Raw genomic sequence first — 19,562 nt, forward strand, 5'->3', positions numbered from 1 at the left:
ATTGTTCGAGAACACCCGTAGGAACATCGACATCATTTGGAAACAGAAAGTTACGCGCACCAAAACTATGCTAGTATCTTTGGACGCTGAAAAAGCATTTGACAGGGTCACATGGACGTACCTATTCACGCTACTAGCTCATATTGGTTTTCCCGACCAAGCGATAACCCTGATCAAAGCCATGTATAGCGATGTGCGAGCGCAAGTTAAAATTTCAGGAGCCCCGCTGACCCCTTTCAGGCTGTATAATGGCACCAGACAGGGCTGCCCGTTGTCCCCACTCCTATTTGTTCTCTCTTTAGAACCGCTGCTCCAGGCCCTCAGGACACACCCGAATATTCAGGGGGTTCGAGTGGGGGGCAGGGAATTCACAGTATCAGCATATGCGGATGATGTGCTCTTGACGCTCACTGACCCCATCAATTCGCTGCGGGCCTTGCAAAAGGTCCTGGAGGACTTCGGAGCTGTGTCAGGCTACAAAGCCAACATGTCCAAGTCTAGCGCCCTTCCTATTGCGATCTCAGAAGTAGAGCTGGATGCTCTTCAGAGGGAACACCATATACACATAGAGCGACAGTCGATTAAATATTTAGGCATTAAATTGACGGCAGACCCAGACCACCTTATGCAACAAAACTACACACCACTCATAAAACAACTCATTAGGGAACTGGAGGCTTGGAATGAAAAGCCCATCTCTTGGATAGGGAGGATACATGCGGTCAAAATGAATATACTACCTAGGATTCTATTATTTTTTCAATCTCTGCCCATACACCTCTCCAAGTCGCATCTTGCGCCCCTGCAGCAGGCGATAGGGAATTTTGTGTGGCAAAATAAACGTCACAGAATTTCAAGACACACTCTATATAGGCCAAAGAATAGGGGAGGCCTGGGTCTACCTAACTTATATGGCTATTACTTGGCGACACAATTATCGCAGATAGCCTTATGGCACTCTCCGCCTGGTGAGCGGAGGTGGGTAGACCTGGAGTCATTGATGGTGGGGGCGGATATACCGCAGCTACTAATTTGGGTTCCTAAAGATAAAAGACCAATTATTAGGGCTACGTGCCCAGCTATATTGAATTCTATTCACGTATGGGATAGGACCCAGCAGAAGTATGGATTAGCATCAACCCCGTCTCCGCTGATGCCTTATTTGCGAAATAGGGCATTCCCGCCGGGTATGTCGGCAAGGAACTTTAGGAATCTGGAACGCATAGGCCTGCAGCGCATTCACCAGTTAGTGCAGGGCTCCGAAGTAATAACTTTTGACAACCTACAACAAAGGGGTCACCTCACACCTGCAGACTTCTTTAGATACCTTCAAATAAGGGATTTTGCGAGACTCCCGTGGGTCCGAGCTGCGGCCCAAACACCCATGACCTTTTTTGAACGAATATGCCTTCGAGACCATATGCCTACGGGTCTGATAACCCAGTTGTACGCTCACCTCTGCTCTGTGTCCACGGTTGAGGGCGACATGGCCTATATTGATCAGTGGGAAAGGGACTTAGGGGAGCACCTAGAGGGGGTGGAATGGCAGGAGATCTGGGAAGCCAATCATAGCTCTTCTGTGTGCGTAACGATACAGGAGCAAGCAGTCAAGACGATGCTTCGCTGGTATACAACCCCTGTAAAGCTATGCCACATGAAAAAGTGCCCTACAGATTTCTGCTGGAGAGGTTGTGGGATGAAAGGGACCTATATCCACATGTGGTGGGAATGCCCCCTGATGGTTCGCTTTTGGCAACAGGTTAGAGATATGATGGCCCAGGTATTTTCCAGACCCCCTCCCCTGGACCCGTGGCTTTACCTGCTCGGTAGAACGGTAGAAGGGTGGACGAGACGTGAACAAAAACTCATTCATAAATTTACGCTGGCAGCCAGGAGAGCAGTGGCAGCTGACTGGCTTAAACAGACCACGCCGGCCATAGCGGGGGTAATTAATAGAATACGAGAGGTATACGTGATGGATGACCTGACGGCACGGGTCAGAGGAACACAGATACAATTCCAAAAAATCTGGGCGCCCTGGGAAAATAGCCCCTTGTGTTAGGACTAGCAGCGATACTGAGAAACTGATACTTATGTAGACGGACGGATGAGGGTCCCTGATGACCCCCTCCCCACCACGCCCCCCCCCCCCCTGTCTCTCTGATTTCTCTCTTTTCTCTCTTTCTTGGCCTTTTTCTTCTTTCTCTCTTTAATTTTTGTAACTATGGCTAGCATATATTTGCCAGAGGCTGTTGGGAGCGAGCTCCCGAGAGATGTAGCCACTACAGTTGTGCCCGCGGGCTAGACCCTATAGAGAGCTCCGCTTACCACAGGGACCTCCTCGCTGGGGGAGGTCACGCGCTACTGCTGCTCTTATGCCCATATGCATTCACGCTCAGACTTCAGGTAGCGCTCTGATTACCTCTGCAAAACCGCGGAAACCGAGCCGACTAACGGCTACTGGCATCACCAACCAGTTCTCGGGAGACCACTACAACGGCCTCAGATACGAGAATGGGTTGTCATTGACCACCGTTATTACTCATGGTTACAGATCTAGTTATGTTAATGTTACCTGTGTATGCTAGGGGAGATGCCCTTGGTCTGCCGATACGAAACGCTAACTGCATAAATAAATAAAGGGGCAGGTCGACCAGGAAGACTCAATTACAGAAGGTCATTCTTACCCGCTGTCTATGCTTTTTCTTTTACCAAAATTTAAAATTGTGCAATATGTTTTCTATGCCATGTATACATTGTTTTGACTGTTACCGCCTATGTCAACTGTCGTGGCTGCGTAGGCTCGTTGTTATGTCATGCACAACTAAAAATAAAGAATTTAAAAAAAAAAAACAAAACATGCGAACGGAGACCGACCGCAAGGCCAAAACTTGTGGAACTAATTTCGGCCAGAAACTCTGTGCGGTCGGTCAAAACTTCAAAGAGCCATAACTCCCGAACCGCTTAACCGAATGGGCTGGATTTTGAATATGTGGTTCCCCTGAATCAGGACTATCTGGGGATACCAGATTTAAAGCTGTACCCCCTATTTTTGGGGTACATCTAAAACTTGGGTAAAATACTGTATGTGTTAATTATGTTAAAGGTTTATCTGAGGGGAGGGGACGTGGGGGTTGTACCATGTATATGATTGGTGATTTTATGCCTCCCCTGGGTGTGTTCTTTTTGTATCCAACTGTAATAAAAAGCAGGCTGGGTGTTCCAGCTCTCAGTTCTTGTTTGACCTTCAAATCGCAGCCTTGACTCGTTTTGTGGGCAGAAGGGTATCCTAGCTGTACTATAGCTAGTGGGATTATTCTACATTTTCAGGACTCATATGGAATACTAAGGAAAGCAGCTTCTCCTCTTCTCAGCAATAGGAATCCAGACTAGCTAAGCAGTCCAGCTTTCAGCAAGACTGAGGGTAACCGTAACAACTGGTGGCAAGCGGCAGGATCATTCTGGAATTCCTGGGAGAAATAGTGAACGGATGGAGAGTGCTTATGACAAATTGAAACGCACTACCTTAAAGGACTTACTCGAAAGTCGAGGTGGGAACGCAAGCAACAGGCCGAGGAGGGAACTGATCGCAGAGCTGACAGAACTGGATCAAAGCTTCACAATGGCAGAAACTCCAATGACAATGGGTGATGAGAAAACCAGAATTGTTCGGGAAAGGCTCTCCCTATACGAGCCGAACCCCTCTATGGAACTGGTACAGCAGCTGATGGCGGAAGCAGATGAGGACATACAAAAAGCTAGAGCCCACGAGCTCAGCCTAGCAACTGCACACCGCACCATCGACGCAACGGTAAATCCTGCAGAGACCACCGGGAGGCTAAAGATACCCTTTAGACCTTTCCTGGAAAGCGAGGCAGGAATTGATGAATACCTGGCGGATTTTGAGCGACAATGCGCGCTCCACCAGATCCCCAACAAAGAATGGCCCATGATATTATCAGGAAAGTTATCGGGGCGAGCGCTAGAAGCCTTTCGGACCTTGAACTCGGAGGAGGTAACGCAGTACAGGCTGGTAAAAGACACCCTCCTGCGGCGATATGCTGTAACCCCTGACACGTATCGCCAGCAATTCCGAAACAATAAAAAGAAGCCCAATGACACTCACATGAAGTGGGCACACCGAATGCGGAGGGCAGCAAACCACTGGTTAAGCGGAAGTAACGCCGTGACCTCTGAGGAAATCCTACAATTATTCCTGTTAGAACATTTTTATAATGGTATTGAACAACAAGGAAAGGAATGGCTGCGAGACAGGCAACCTGCTACCCTAGAAGAAGCGGCAAAATTAGCCGATGAACACTATGACTCACGGCTTCATGAATCCACAAACTTCTGGCCAACAGCAAGGGTTGAACACAAAGATAACTACAGACCAACCCCTTGCACTGACTTCAGAGCCCCAGTACCCACAGGGCCCATACGGTACTCAGGACCACCCAGCAACAACACATCTGACCGGCCCAGACCAACGTGTTACCGATGTAAACAACCTGGACACCTCATGGCAAACTGTCCTCTCAACACACATCAGAACTCCCGGAGTTACAACTCATCTTCTGGTCCCTCTCGTCCTGCAAGAGCACTCTGCATTAACCAAGAGATACCTATGGAAGAGTATTTGGGACCGCTCCACGAAGCAGACCCGGTATACGCCGCTTCTGATAATCGCCAACATCACCGGCAGAAGGTATGGCTTGAGGGTCACCCCGCAGAGGGTCTAAGAGACACAGGCGCTACGATTATGCTGGTCCAGAGCCATTTGGTGCCCGAGCACAAACGATCAGGACAGACTGTGGCTGTTAGAGTGGCAGGGGGGGAGGATGTATATAAAATTCCTACCGCTAAGGTGCATTTGGATTGGGGAGCGGGAAAGGGGTCCGTAAATGTGGGCATAATGGACAATTTACCTGCCGAAGTGCTACTAGGCAATGATTTGGGTCCCATGACTTCGGCCTATGCTCCCTCCTACAACAACAAGGTTAATCCGGTGACTACCCTAGCACAAGCCCTGACGCAACGAGAATCCTCACCAGAGCGGGAGACACAGGTAAGACATACCCCGACCTGGACTGACCCCTTGAATCCTATACCCTGGGACACACCAGCCACTTTTGAGACAGAGTCTAAATCTGACCCGACCTTACAGAAATACAGAGAAAGAGCAGAGACAGGGGGGAGCGGGTCAGATAATGAGACATTCCTATGGGAAAAAGGGAAACTATACTGCATGACGGAGAAACATGGACAGCGCAGGCGTCAGCTAGTAGTACCCCACAAATACCGGCAGAAAATACTGAGAGTAGGTCACGATATTCCCTTAGCAAGCCACCTAGCAGTAACCCGCACCCTACACCGCATTACCCACACTTTCTTTTGGCCAGGGGTACATACAGATGTTAGGACTTATTGCAACACCTGCGATGTGTGCCAGCGGGTAGGAAGGAGAGGCGATCACCCAAAGGCACACCTAGTAAATATGCCTATTATAGAGGAGCCATTTAGCCGAGTTGCCATAGATATAGTGGGGCCACTGGCGACTCCTAGTCCCTCCGGTAAGTGCTACATCCTTACATAGTGGACTATGCTACCAGGTACCCAGAAGCCTTGGCCCTATCTAACATTCAGGCAGACACGGTAACCAATGCACTAGTTCAGGTGTTTTCTCATGTAGGTTTTCCCCAAGAGATACTATCAGACCGGGGCACCCAATTCACAGCCGAACTAACACAGCAGCTGTGGCAGGTCTGCAAGATTAAGTCTCTTCTGAGCTCCCCCTACCACCCACAGACGAATGGGCTTTGTGAGAGGTTCAACGGAACCCTCAAGCAAATGCTGAAAACATTCACACAGGAGTACAGGGACTGGGAACGCTTCCTGCCACACCTCCTGTTTTCATACCGGGAGGTGCCGCAGGAAACGACAGGGATCTCTCCCTTTGAGTTGCTCTACGGACGCAAGGTACGGGGACCCCTAAACCTGATACAAGAGCACTGGGAGGGAGAGACTGAAAATGGCGGAGTCCCTGTTGTACCATACGTACTAGAGCTCCGGGACCGAATGGAGCAATTGGCCAGATCTGTTCAAGCTAATCTCCAGTCGGCCCAGCGGAGACAGAAAGTGTGGTATGATCGGGGGGCACGGAAGAGGACCTTTACCATAGGACAAAAGGTACTGGTACTTAAACCGGTTAAGACAGATAAACTGCAAGCCTCCTGGCAGGGCCCGTACCAGGTGGTAGAAAAGAGGGGAGACACCACTTACGTTATTGCTAGCTGCCACAACGATAACCTTAGGAAAATCTTCCATGTTAACATGCTTAAAGAATACTTAGAGCGACCCGAGGACGTAACAGCAGTATGCTGTCCCCCACAGGAAGACCCCGACAGCCTACCAATCCCGGACTTGTTAGAAAAGTACCCCCGCTCCGATCTAGTAACTCAGGTCCAGATAGGGGACCGACTTAGTCCCACAGAGAGGGAGCAACTCCATAAGCTGCTCCAAGCAAAGAGGGCCACTTTCTCCCAAAAACCTGGGTACACCACTTTAACGATCCACCAGGTGGACACCCCAGGACAACAACCCCTCAGACAGGCCCCTTACAGAATTCCCGAGGCAGTTAGAAAGAGATAGATGAGATGCTCCAACTAGGGGTCATTGAGCCTTCCGATAGTCCCTGTGCATCCCCAGTAGTCCTGGTGCCCAAGAAGGATGGGACAACCCGGTTTTGTGTGGATTACCGGAAGCTCAATGATAAGACAGTGACAGATGCTTACCCGATGCCTAGAGTAGATGAGCTACTGGATCGCATAGCCAGGGGGAATTATTTGACCACCATTGACCTCTGCAAAGGCTATTGGCAAATACCCCTGGCTCCGGAGGCGATCCCTAAGTTGGCCTTCGTCACCCCGTTCGGCTTATACCACTTCAAGGTAATGCCGTTCGGGATGAAGAATGCCCCTGCCACATTCCAGAGCTTGGTGGATAGACTTCTGAATGGCTTCCAGGGTTTTGCGTGTGCCTACCTAGAAGACATAGCGATTCACAGTGAATCATGGGAGGAACACTTAGGACACGTGGGGATGGTTCTGGATCAGATTCGGGCCACTGGCCTGACGCTGAAACCAGAAGAGGTGCAGTACCTGGGCCACCGGGTGGGATGTGGGAAACAGCGACCAGAGCCAGCTAAAATAGAAGCCGTCGCCAATTGGCCCACCCCAACCACTAAGACCCGGGTCCTAGCCTTTATGGGAACAGCAGGGTACTACAGACGCTTTGTGCCAGACTATAGTACTATTGCTAAACCACTGACCGACCTGACGAAGAAAAACCTTCCCCGACAGGTCCTGTGGTCTCCCCACTGTGAAACAGCGTTCCAGGCGCTTAAGACTGCACTTGTTAATGCTCCTGTTCTGGCGGCCCCAGCCCTTAACAAATGTTTTATCGTCCACACAGACGCTTCCATGTTCGGGGGCCATCCTCAGCCAAGTAGGCGAAGACGGAGGAGAGCACCCGGTGGACTACATCAGCCGTAAGCTCTTACCACGTGAGGTCAGCTATGCCGCAGTGGAAAAGGAGTGCTTGGCCCTGGTGTGGGCGCTAAAGAAACTGACTCCCTACTTGTACGGACAAGAATTCACTTTAGTCACAGACCATAACCCATTGGTGTGGCTAAACCGGGGATAATGGCAGACTTTTGCGGTGGAGCTTATCCTTACAACCATTTAATTTCACTATCACCTACCGACCCGGAAAGCAGAACGGCAACGCCGACGGACTGTCCGGCAAACGGACATCAGCCCCGCATAATCACCGGTCTGGACAGCCTTAGTCTGCCCCGAAAAGGGGTCAGACGGTGTCTGCCAGAGTGTCCCACAAAAGAGGGAGCACTGTTACAGACCCTGCTACAGACAATTTCCCCATTGCTTTTCTTTCTGTTTTTCCCCTTTTTGTCACAACCCAAGACCTGGTTTCAAGCATGGCTTCGTATCCAAAACCCACAAATGGACTCAAAGTACCGAACACCGGACCACCTTGGTGTATAATTAATGGATATTTTACCTCCCAGCTTGATTCAAGCCGTTCGCATGGTTCAGCACGAATCCTTTGTGTAAAGTATAGGTGGCCGCCATTTCGGGACTTTGCACGTGTTCGCGGCCATCTTACGCACGAACAGCGGTGTTTGCCAGTAATCGTCTGGAACTAAAAACGGAGACGCAAACAGGCGAACACCGCTGAGACCTCCAGGATAATGTAACTTCGTGCTAGACCTACCGAACGACCAGCCGTTCGGTAGAAAGATTCCATCTTACATGGGGATTATAGCGAACCCTGAGATAACTGTGGATGGCAAGGGTTTCGTGGAGTTTTAACATGCGAACGGAGACCGACTGCAAGGCCAAAACTTGTGGAACTAATTTCGGCCAGAAAGTCTGTGCGGTCGGTCAAAACTTCAAAGAGCCATAACTCCCGAACCCCTTAACCGAATGGGCTGGATTTTGAATATGTGGTTCCCCTGAATCAGGACTATCTGGGGATACCGGATTTAAAGCTGTACCCCCTATTTTTGGGGTACATCTAAAACTTGGGTAAAATACTGTATGTGTTAATTATGTTAAAGGTTTATCTGAGGGGAGGGGACGTGGGGGTTGTACCATGTATATGATTGGTGATTTTATGCCTCCCCCTGGGTGTGTTCTTTTTGTATCCAACTGTAATAAAAAGCAGGCTGGGTGTTCCAGCTCTCAGTTCTTGTTTGACCTTCAAATCGCAGCCTTGACTCGTTTTGTGGGCAGAAGGGTATCCTAGCTGTACTATAGCTAGTGGGATTATTCTACATTTTCAGGACTCGTATGGAATACTAAGGAAAGCAGCTTCTCCTCTTCTCAGCAATAGGAATCCAGACTAGCTAAGCGGTCCAGCTTTCAGCAAGACTGAGGGTAACCGTAACAGTACTCCACTCGGGTAGGGACCTTGGTTGCTGTCTGGTCCAACTTACATGCATCTGTGTACTCATCAGCCAGACGAGCAGCTTCGGGTAAGGTAGCGGGTTTGCGGTACCTAACCCACTCTCTGACTCCTGCAGGTAAACGATCAAAAAGCATTGCTCCAACAAAAACACTTGCAGCACCTCTTCCCCAGTTACCGCTTGGCACCCTGCCATCCAGTGGGCTGCTGTGTGGTGTACTCGGCATGCCCACTCCACATAGGAATCGGCAGCTTATTTGTTGGTGTCCCAGAATCGCCGCCGGTACGCCTCGGGGGTTACAGCGTATCTGGCCAAAAGGGCATCTTTTACTGCCCGGTAGCTGGTGATTTCCTCCTCTGGGATGGCCTGAAACGCCTCACTGGCCATGCCGGATAAATTTCCAGAGAGGATGGTGACGCATTCCTCTACGGGTACCTGGTGTAAGGCACACTGCCTTTCAAAATCAGCCAGGAACCCATCAATCTCTCCCTCTGTTTCCACAAAATTTCTAAATGCAGCAAAGGTACCTTTCTCCTTCCAATATTGTTATGGGGTACCTCTGCTGCTGCAGCTCCTCTTCCTTGGAGCGCCTGTTGTGCTGCTACTGCTGCTTGCACTTGTACTACAATATCTGCTGCAGGGTTGGGGTCAAAGTGTGCCAGCCTTATCTGGACTGCCCGGTTAAATTGTACCTCCTCGGATGTTAAATCCAGTATGCCAGGCACATTAGCTCTCTCCATTCCCTGTGCTGCATCCATTTCCAATAATATAGAAATAATCTCTCTTTTCTTGAGATTACTCGCTGATCGTCCTCTGCGTTCCAATATATCTTTAAGGGTAGCACACCTTAATTTTTCATACTGCATTTCCAACCTGGGATGTGTAGCTGGCCTTCTGGGTGGTGGGATTCATCCCACCGCTGTCACCAATTGTTACGACACTCACCGCCAGGTAGATGAAGCCGCCGTTTAGTAAATAATCCCCTTCTCCAGAAATGCAGATTTAATCCAATCGATCTTCAAACTCCCGAACGGAGCATACGAACGCGGCAACTCCCGATCAGCAAACCAGTCGAACTCCTTCCACAGCTAGAAATAATGAAAGCGCTGTCCCAATAATAATTCCCCCACAAACGTGACCAAGCTCCGTCTTGAGGGTCAAACAGGAATCTGTTTAATGGGGGCTACCTGCCCGGTATTTATGCAGGTCTCCACAAGGTGGACACTCCCCTAGGGGACCTTGTGGAAGACTGTAAAACATATTGGACAGTAGCCAATCGCAGAGGCTTCAACATAAGCCCTTCCCATCTTACCTATAAATCCTTCTTCTCTATCCCAGAGATAATTGGGAAGAAACCTAATTATTTCCCAGGATAGAGACAATCGCCATTTTAAAATACAATAAGAAAAATACAGTAAAATACATAAATGCAGAAATACCGAATAAATATGGTTCGTGTAACGTATCCCCAGATAGCCTGGATCTGAGTGCATATTTCTACCGAATAGCGTTAAGATCCGATGTACCTACTTCAATCGCCATGGAGTCAAAGTCTTTCACCAGTCCTTCGGTATACGAATGACTCCATGGGACGGCTATCTGGGTAAAGTCCATACAAATGTTACAAAACTCCAGAACTGACCGATGTTCGTACGCCTCGACGAAATAGAAGGCAGGCGGCAGCTTCCAGCGGTGTTCGGTAGATAAAGTGTCCGTTTTTAGTTCCATAGGATTTGCACCGAACACCGCTGATCTTCTTCGTGTCCCAAAATGGCCGCCGCCTCGTGGTCGGCATACGAACGACAACCACCCGTACGAATGGAATGGAGAGGTGTCTGCGGTTAACCACAATGTTCTAATTGAGGCCAAGAGGTTAACCAGCAGCACACTCCTCTCCTGGGTGGCCGTCTGTTCGGTAGTTTCAATCGGTATTCCAGAATCACACGAACAGGGGCATACGGACAGGAAATCCAGCGAAAATAAAAGCAAAGAGACGAACCAGCAATACTTAGTCTATACAGATGGATCTGTCACATAGTGTATTAAAGGAAATGTAGCTAAACTGTTGGAGGGACATGTAGCTAAACTAGAAGAGGTCGATGTTCTTTCTTATTTATATCTCATGTAGCTAAACTGTTACTTTATTTTGCAGGAGGGAGAGGCCCCCTTTTGCCTTACGAGGGCAATTCTAGCTTGCCAGTGCTCTCTGTCTTCTGATTTCCTCTGTTGGTTTCTTACCCTTCACTCCACATTTTCTGTTGTTGTAGGGTGTTACGGGTGTGGCACTTTTTCTCTCCTTAGTTGGAGTGATTTTAGAAGCCCATGGCTGGGCTCTTTTAGTCAAGCTAACTCTTAAGTTTCAGGCTTGTAATTCAGCAGCTCCTGTGGTCGATGTCTAGTAGGTTGGCCTTGCGGTGCCACAGCTCTGCTGAACTGGAGCTTTTCTCTATTCCGTGTCCCACAAGAGGATGCAGCTCCAGGGTGAGATGCAAAGATAAAGGATAGCGGTGCCATCAGTAATTATAGGTGCCATAGATATCCTTTGCAATCAAGAATACCTCTGTTTGAGTGTAAGCAACAGGTGCCCCACTTAAGAGCTAGGTAGAAGCTTCATCCTCTTGTGGCTTAAGACATATAGTTAGGGCCTCAGTGCCGCCATCTTAATTAAAATTGATTATTTATTGTTATTTATTTGTTAGTTACAAACTGTGGGTGTCATTAATTGTCATTAAAGCAACCAATTCGTGTTTTCCCTTCCAAACTCTTGTCCTTGTCTTATTGGATCATCTTGGGAGGCCTAGGGACATTTTTGGGAGTGGAGGTTAAGCCGATCAACAAAAATAATCAATGAACTTCATTATACTGGAGCAGTTTATTGATTGATTTTATTTAGTGGATTCTGCAACTTCTACTTACGTTCACTTATAGAGGAATAATTTACTGATTTTTTTCAGTGAATAAAAATGCTAGGTTGTGAGTTATTTGCGCAGACACAAGGTGCTAAGGGCTACATTACAATATGACTTTCTAGTTATATATGTTTTCATATTGTTTTTTGCAATATATACATAGCAGGATGAACGCCATCTTGGCTTGATCCTTTACGTAAATGTCCATTAACACTATTTCATATCTCTTTACTGTGTTCTTTGACAGAGACATGGGAGAATTATTGCTAAACCTTAAAATATTTTAATTAATTTCCTTTTGCACAGTAATTATCAAAAGATAATTTAGGCGTATATTAAAAGCAGCAACCCACTTCCATTGAACCATTGTCCCTGCAAAGCTATTGTACTTACTACCCTGTTTCCCCGAAAATAAGACATCCACCGAAAATAAGCCCTAGCTTATTTTTGGGGGATGCTCATGTAACCCTTGTGATTTCTGCTTTAAGAACTATCCTGGGGTGCGGAGTTCGACCATCATCCTGAACGGACGCCTCACAACAAATCTATAATCTGCCAAAAATCCTGATACCCGCAGCTCATCCAGCCTCCTAAAGTAGCCAGATGGACTCCTCAAGTCTCACGGAGTCGATAGATGCCATTCTTTCTGGCAACCAACCAGCCTAAGTGGAGGTGAAAAATCGGGGCCTACCGCACGTTACCGCTCCCAAGCCTGGAGGCACTGTTCTGCGGTGCAGAGAGACTGGGAGACGAGCCTACCCCTATGACGGCTGACCCGACAACCCACATGCCAGCTATGGGTCACCGCTCACAGAAACCGCAAGCCGAGGCAAAGACATCGGGGCCATACTGTCTAAACCGGCGCCTGCGGAAACGCTCACCTACCCACCCCAGCAGACAGTGCCTGAGGCCCCACTGGACACATGGGCAGCTTTATCACCACAGCCTGCAGCCTCCTCCGACCTGACACCACCTACCAGGTACGACCTGAAAGTGTTGTTATATGACTTCCACAGAACCGGACATAACTGTCATACAAACCCAGCTCTCCTTGCTCCACGACTCAGTGCAACAGGTCTGGTCCCAGAATAGGGCCATGTCTGCACAGCTGACTGCCATGGAAGAATGCCAACGGCGCACAAACATAAAAATCATGGGTGTCCCCACAGAAATCATGACAGACGAACTACTATACTTTGACATATGCCTATTAGCCACTATTCTGCCCCATGCTATAGCAAAGAAATTGACAATTGAGGGAATATACTACCTACCTGGCTCCACCAAGGCGCCACCGACGGCAGCCCGAGACGTCATACTCAGGTGCCTAACGGTCCATGAGAAAATTCAGATAATGTCAGCACTTAAAAATAAGACACCTCTGGCCTTTGAGGATGCATCCCTCACTTTCTAACAAGACCTGCCCAAAGCCACCCTCCCCTGGTGCAAATCCTTTGGCCCTATTACAAGTAGTCTGAGAACAGCAGGCATCGCCTACAGGTGGGGGACAAACAGATCTCTAATAGCAAACCGTAATGGAACCTCACATGCACTCACATCAGTGGAAGAAGCACCCACGTTCCTGGAGGCTCTGGGACTACCACCCCGACTGCTGACTCATCTACACAGCCCACCACCGGATCTTGGGATCCTGAACATATTGTACCCTTTGTTCCGAGGAACAGAAAATCCCAAGTCACGGAACAACAACACCAAACAGGAACTGAGTTACCAAATGGCACCTGACTTCCTGAAGGTCATTGCTCCCCTACTCAGGCACTGCCTTGGAAAGTCTGCAACCAGTTCTCTTTCACTTCTGTTTTACCTTAAATACAGTAATAGTTTAGTAATTTTATTTTTTCACACTGACGTTTGACGCAACACTTTCAGCATAGCTCCAAATTCAAAGGTCACAGGCTACAGACACTTGCATAACACACACATAGACAACAGAACCAATTTTACCACATGACAGGAGGCTTCCTATTTTGCATTAAACTCTCTTTACTAACTCCACATAGCAATAAAGAAAAGTGAAACATTAACAGCAAAAAACATATGTGAGGAAGGCTGAACTTGATGGACGCAAGTCTCTTTTCAGCTATGTAACTATGTAACTATGTAACTATGTAACTATGTAACCAATCAAAATGCAATAGGACGCATAGTATTCACAGTACTGAGGCTCCTCCCCCTCTTTCTTTACTGCTCCATCAGCAGACAGGTCAGAGTTTCAGGTTCTTCCCTTACTATATTGTGTATAATCTGTTATATGCCTTTATTGTGGTTTTGCTATAGACTTTTAGTGCTGGTCTGTTTTCCCTCTCTATCCTTTGGGGTCCTTGCCTGTTACCTCTTTAATTTATCCAGTTTTATCTCTCCCCTCTGGGATTCCCCCTCCTGCTTCCTTCCCCTGCCCTCAGGGACTTTCCTTTCCTGGCACTTTTCTCCGTTTCTATTGCTGGTTCCCAGCAACTTACTCTGAGGGTTCCCTTTGCTCTCCTTGCGGCCTCCTGGCCGCACTCAATCTCGCCGGCACGCCGGGAAACCCCTTTCCCGTCTCCCCGGTGGGCATTTTGGATCTCGCGCATCGCGAGATTTACGGCCGCCATTTTAGGTGACACGCGATCCCCACAGTGCCGGCACCCGGTCGCAAACTTCCCGGACTGATACACGGACAGACCTACTCTCCAGAGGACAACCCGGTCTTCACTTTGGCCCACACATACTATTGTGTGCAAGCTCACCAACCTGGCAGGGGTCAGCAGGTTAGTCCATATACACTAACCTGCTATAGAGGCTGCTGGCCCTATTCAGTGCTAACCACTATACCAATCAGATCAGGTGGATTTTGTGCCACCTTGTAATACATACACTGGGTGAAGCCCTTTCATTTCTGCTGCCATCAGGTGGATTTTGTGCCACCTATATCATTGTACATGACAAGGGGAATCCCTCTATGATAAGACCAGGTGGATTTTGTGCCACCTTCACCTACATGTACATGTCTGGGTGAAGCCCAGTAAAAATCCCAATTTACCCTGCTGGGCACTCTGGTATCCTTATACCACACATTTATTTCACACACACCCTGCTGGGGTGTTTATACTTTTATTTTTCCATATACTTATACCCTGCTGGGGTTCCACAGGTACCGCTGGTACCATCAATTATGTTGTTCCTTACACAACTGCCTAACCCGACCTACACCCTGTGCCAAATATATATTTGATCAATACCGGTCCCACTCCAAGACATTATGGAAGCATCCCAAACCCCTGCGGACTTCCAGACAATGATTGCAGAAGCCATCTCCGCCTCTATGGAGAAAGCGCTTTCCAGAGTTATGTCAGCATCAGCTGATCAAACCAAGCCCACCTACATGAAAATGATTCTGAGGCTTCAGAATCACACGCACAAGCGGACTCACGACCTACCAAACGCCACTGGAAGGGCGACAAAGGGAGCGATAATACAGTCAAAGGCAAGGCACCATCTAAACGCCACAAGCCAGCCCCACCTACCCCCACCCACTACTCCTCGGATGAGTAGGAGGAACACACACATTCCATGGCCGTGTTGGACGAGTGGCAAGCCGCGGATTTTGTTTCGCAGGACGACGACTGGGACTCGGACACTGGCTCCCGTACTGGGTTTTTACGAGGCACTTTCCTGGATGACATCCAGTTGCCAGACGACCTCACACCTACCCAAGAAGGGGATATCATCCTAGATCCCACAGGGCAACGTCACTTCGACCCTCGTAATATCCGCCACCCACGCTCTGGGGACTGGACTCCCCCCGAACACCTTTCTAAATTTATGCACCGCTGGCTCCAAAAACCGCTAAACAAAACGGTGCGCAACCGCCTACGCTCCGAATGCCCACGCCCTTCGCTCCCCTTCCACGTAACTCAAACTCTGGAGTTCGACCAAGTCATGACCACCTTCATGTCTCGGGGTGGTCGTGATCCCCGGAGAGGCGTGGAGAAAGGATTCCACGGAGTCCAGGACAAACTGCTGGACTCCATCGGCCCACTTTCCCGCATTATGTATTTGGCAGACGACGCATTTACAAGGACTGACCAATTTGATGCCAGCGTGGTAAAAGAGTGGGCACATGACATTAGAGAATGGGCACAAAGGTGTTTTTGTTTCGTTGGCAATACCAACGTAGCCCTCTCCTCTGAGAGGCGTAAGGCAGCATTGCTCCGCATTGACAGGAAGCTGGTGGAATTGGGCACCAAGGAGTTGGGACCACTGGCACAGGGCAAATTGTTCGGGGAAGCTTTCCTGAAAGAACTAAACAAACACGTTAACATCTTTACGTCCCTCAATAAGGCTCAGACTTCCATGAAACGAGTCTTCAGGGGCTACCCCAGTCGGGGTGTTTTTGGACGGGCTGGCCGCCACAGGGGCCAAGCAGTCAGCCGATTTTGGCCCTCTGGCCCCCGCTTACATAGACCTCAACCCTTCTACCCAGAAGTGGGCTTCAGGCAACCCTTCTCCTACACCAGAGGAGCCGACCGAGGCAGAGGACCTCACAACCGTGGCCGAGCACGCTTCCCCACAGGTAAGCGATCTTGTGTCTCAAGTTCCACTTACCCCATATACTGCAGGTCGTATCGCTATGTCTTTTCAGAACTGGACAACCATCTCCGCGGATGCATGGATCCTCCAGACTGTTCGGGGCTACATCATCGACTTCGTAGAACCCCCATACAAGACCGTCCCTCCGCACCCCATACAGTGCTCCAGAGAGGACCACCACCTAATCGACAACGAGCTACCGGAGCTCAAGTCAAAAGGAGCGATCGAACCCGCTCACGACCAAGGGGTTTCTTCAGCAACATATTTCTGGTAAAAAAGAAATCCGGGGGTTTCCGCCCGGTCATAAATCTGAGGAGGCTCAATGTTTACGTAATGTACAGGCATTTCAAGATGGAGGGCATTCACCTCCTGAGAGACCTCCTCCAAGACGGGGACTGGTTCACGAGATTGGACCTCAAGGACGCTTATTTGTCAGTACCTGTCCACTTCTCCTGCCGCCAATTCCTCAGGTTCCGATGGCAAGGCCGACCCTGGCAGTTCACATGCCTCCCCTTTGGCCTCAGCTCAGCCCTGTGGTGCTTCACCAAGCTGCTGAAGCCAGTAGGTGCACAAGGAATTCGGTGCATTATCTACCTGGATGACCTGCTACTGTTTTCCTCTGACAGGTCCAGACTGACGCAACACACACACTATACCACTCAATTCCTGACATCCCTAGGCTTTGTGGTGAACTATCAGAAGTCAGCAATATCTCCGGCCCTGACGGTACAATTCCTGGGCTTCGAGATAGACTCCAAGTCCAGCACACTATGGCTACCGACACCAAAGATCGCAGCCATCAAGAAGGAACTACTCAGAGTCATCCGCTGCCATACCATTCCACTCTGCAACCTAGCTTGGATTGTGGGCCTGCTCTCCGTGTCTATCCAGGCAATCTTCCAGGGTCCGCTCCACTACAGAGCGATGCAACGCCTGAAGGCCTCCTTCCTCCGCCAGAACCCTTCCTATGACCAAACCATTCCGGTAACGGAGGAAGTCAAAGAAGAACTCGGATGGTGGTTGGACAGCATGGAGGCTTGGAACGGCCGGGCCATCTTCGGGACCACACCCGACATCGTCCAGGAGTCGGATGCCAGCCTCTGGGGCTGGGGCGCCACGGGCGAAGGCAGATCGACAGGCGGCACCTGGACTTCTCAAGAAATTGACCTTCACATAAACTGCCTAGAACTCCTGGCGGGATCGTTCGCGATCCGCAGCCTGGCAAGGGACAGGACGGACTGCTGCATTCTCCTCCGGATGGACAACATCTCCGTGGTCCGCTACATCAACCGCTTGGGAGGAGCACGGTCCAGACTCCTCTCAGAAATTACGAAGGAGATCTTCGATTTTTGCCTACCCCGAAAGATCTCACTCATACCGGAATATCTCCCGGGAGAGACGAACCTGACAGCGGACTGGTTCTCGCGCCACTGGCGGGACAGCAGCGACTGGAGACTAGACCCACTGATCTTCCAGGACCTCTCAGTCAGGAGAGGTCCCCTCCACCTGGTCCTGTTCGCATCTCGCAACAACAAACAGACTCCCAAATACTTCAGCTGGCTCCCAGACCCGGAGAGCAAGGCAGTAGATGCGTTTCTCCAACCATGGCTGCCCGCGGGAGCATACGCCTTTCCCCCGTTTGCCATGATTGCGAGGACGGCTCAGTACTTGAAGACTCAACGCGGGTCTTTGCTCCTCATCACTCCCCTATGGCGAGGTCAACCATGGTTCCCAGATCTTCTGGCGTCATCCTACATGGATCCACTCCTCATACCAACTCATCCAACGCTCCTCACAGATCCGAAAGGGAACCCTCACCCTCTCATCCTGGAAGACCGCCTCACCTTAGTGGCTTGGACTCTTTCAGGGGCGCCTGGCAGACCAACGAATTATCGCAAACAGCTAGAGACCTCATATGGGACTCGTGGGCACCAGGAACCAGATGATGTTACCTATCAGCTTGGAATTCCTGGTCCTCTTGGTGCAGTGAATGGGACCTAGATCCCTTTATGGCACCTGTAACTGCCATTCTGAATTTTCTTTCCCACCTTTTTTCCACGGGCCTTTCCTACCGGTCCCTCAACGTCGAATGCTCCGCGATTTTGGCGGCCCATGTACCAGTCCAAGGGATACCTGTCGGGAAAGATCCACTGATATGCCGACTCCTACGAGGCATCCGTTTACAGAGAGAGAAACCCAAATACTCCCGCTTATGGGACATTGAAGTTGTCCTACAATTTTTGAGGGACTGGCCAGATAACGACAGACTCTCCCTCCGACAACTATCAGCCAAACTGACACTCCTTCTCTGCTTAGTCTCGTTTCGCCGGGTATCAGACGTACGGGCATTCGACATCGACGCCTTTTCGGTCTCCCCTGAAGTGGTTACCTTTCGAGTATTGCGTCGTACGAAATCGGACTCTACTTCGGTCTTCTACCCCTTTTTCCCTACCGATCCGCAACTGTGCGTGGTGTCTACCTTACGTCGGTACGTGGAGGTCACATCTCCGCTCTGGGTCACATCTTCCGGCCAACTCCTGGTGTCTTATGTTAGACCCCATGTACCCGTCTCGGCTACCACCCTCTCCAGATGGATAAGATGGATTCTTTCTCTGGCGGGAGTGGATGAGATCTTCGGGGCCCACTCCGTTCGTGGGGCGGTGGCTTCGTCAGCCTTCTCGGCGGGTGCCTCTCTGGCAGACATACTACGTTCCGCTGATTGGTCGCGTGAATCGACCTTTCAAACTTTCTACTTCTGCCCGAGCTCAGGTGCAGCTACGTCTCTCCTGCATCAGCGTTAAAAAATGCAAAATAGGAAGCCTCCTGTCATGTGGTAAAATTGAAGATTATGCTAGCGTTAGTGTACTTATAATCTTAATTTTAGTAATGACAGGAGGCGAGTATTTTCCCATCCCCCCACCCTTGGGGGTGAAGGGACTCACGTAAGTATACCTATATTCTACATATTCCTTCCTTACCTATCTTCCTACTTCTCCTAGGTATGATATCATGTTCGAATCTGGTTTACCTCTCACATTTCATGTAGTTTATGGTCAATTCTGATATTTGTTAATATA

This window comes from Pelobates fuscus, chromosome 9, assembly GCF_036172605.1.
Source record: "Pelobates fuscus isolate aPelFus1 chromosome 9, aPelFus1.pri, whole genome shotgun sequence".
NCBI classification, from domain to species: domain Eukaryota; kingdom Metazoa; phylum Chordata; class Amphibia; order Anura; family Pelobatidae; genus Pelobates; species Pelobates fuscus.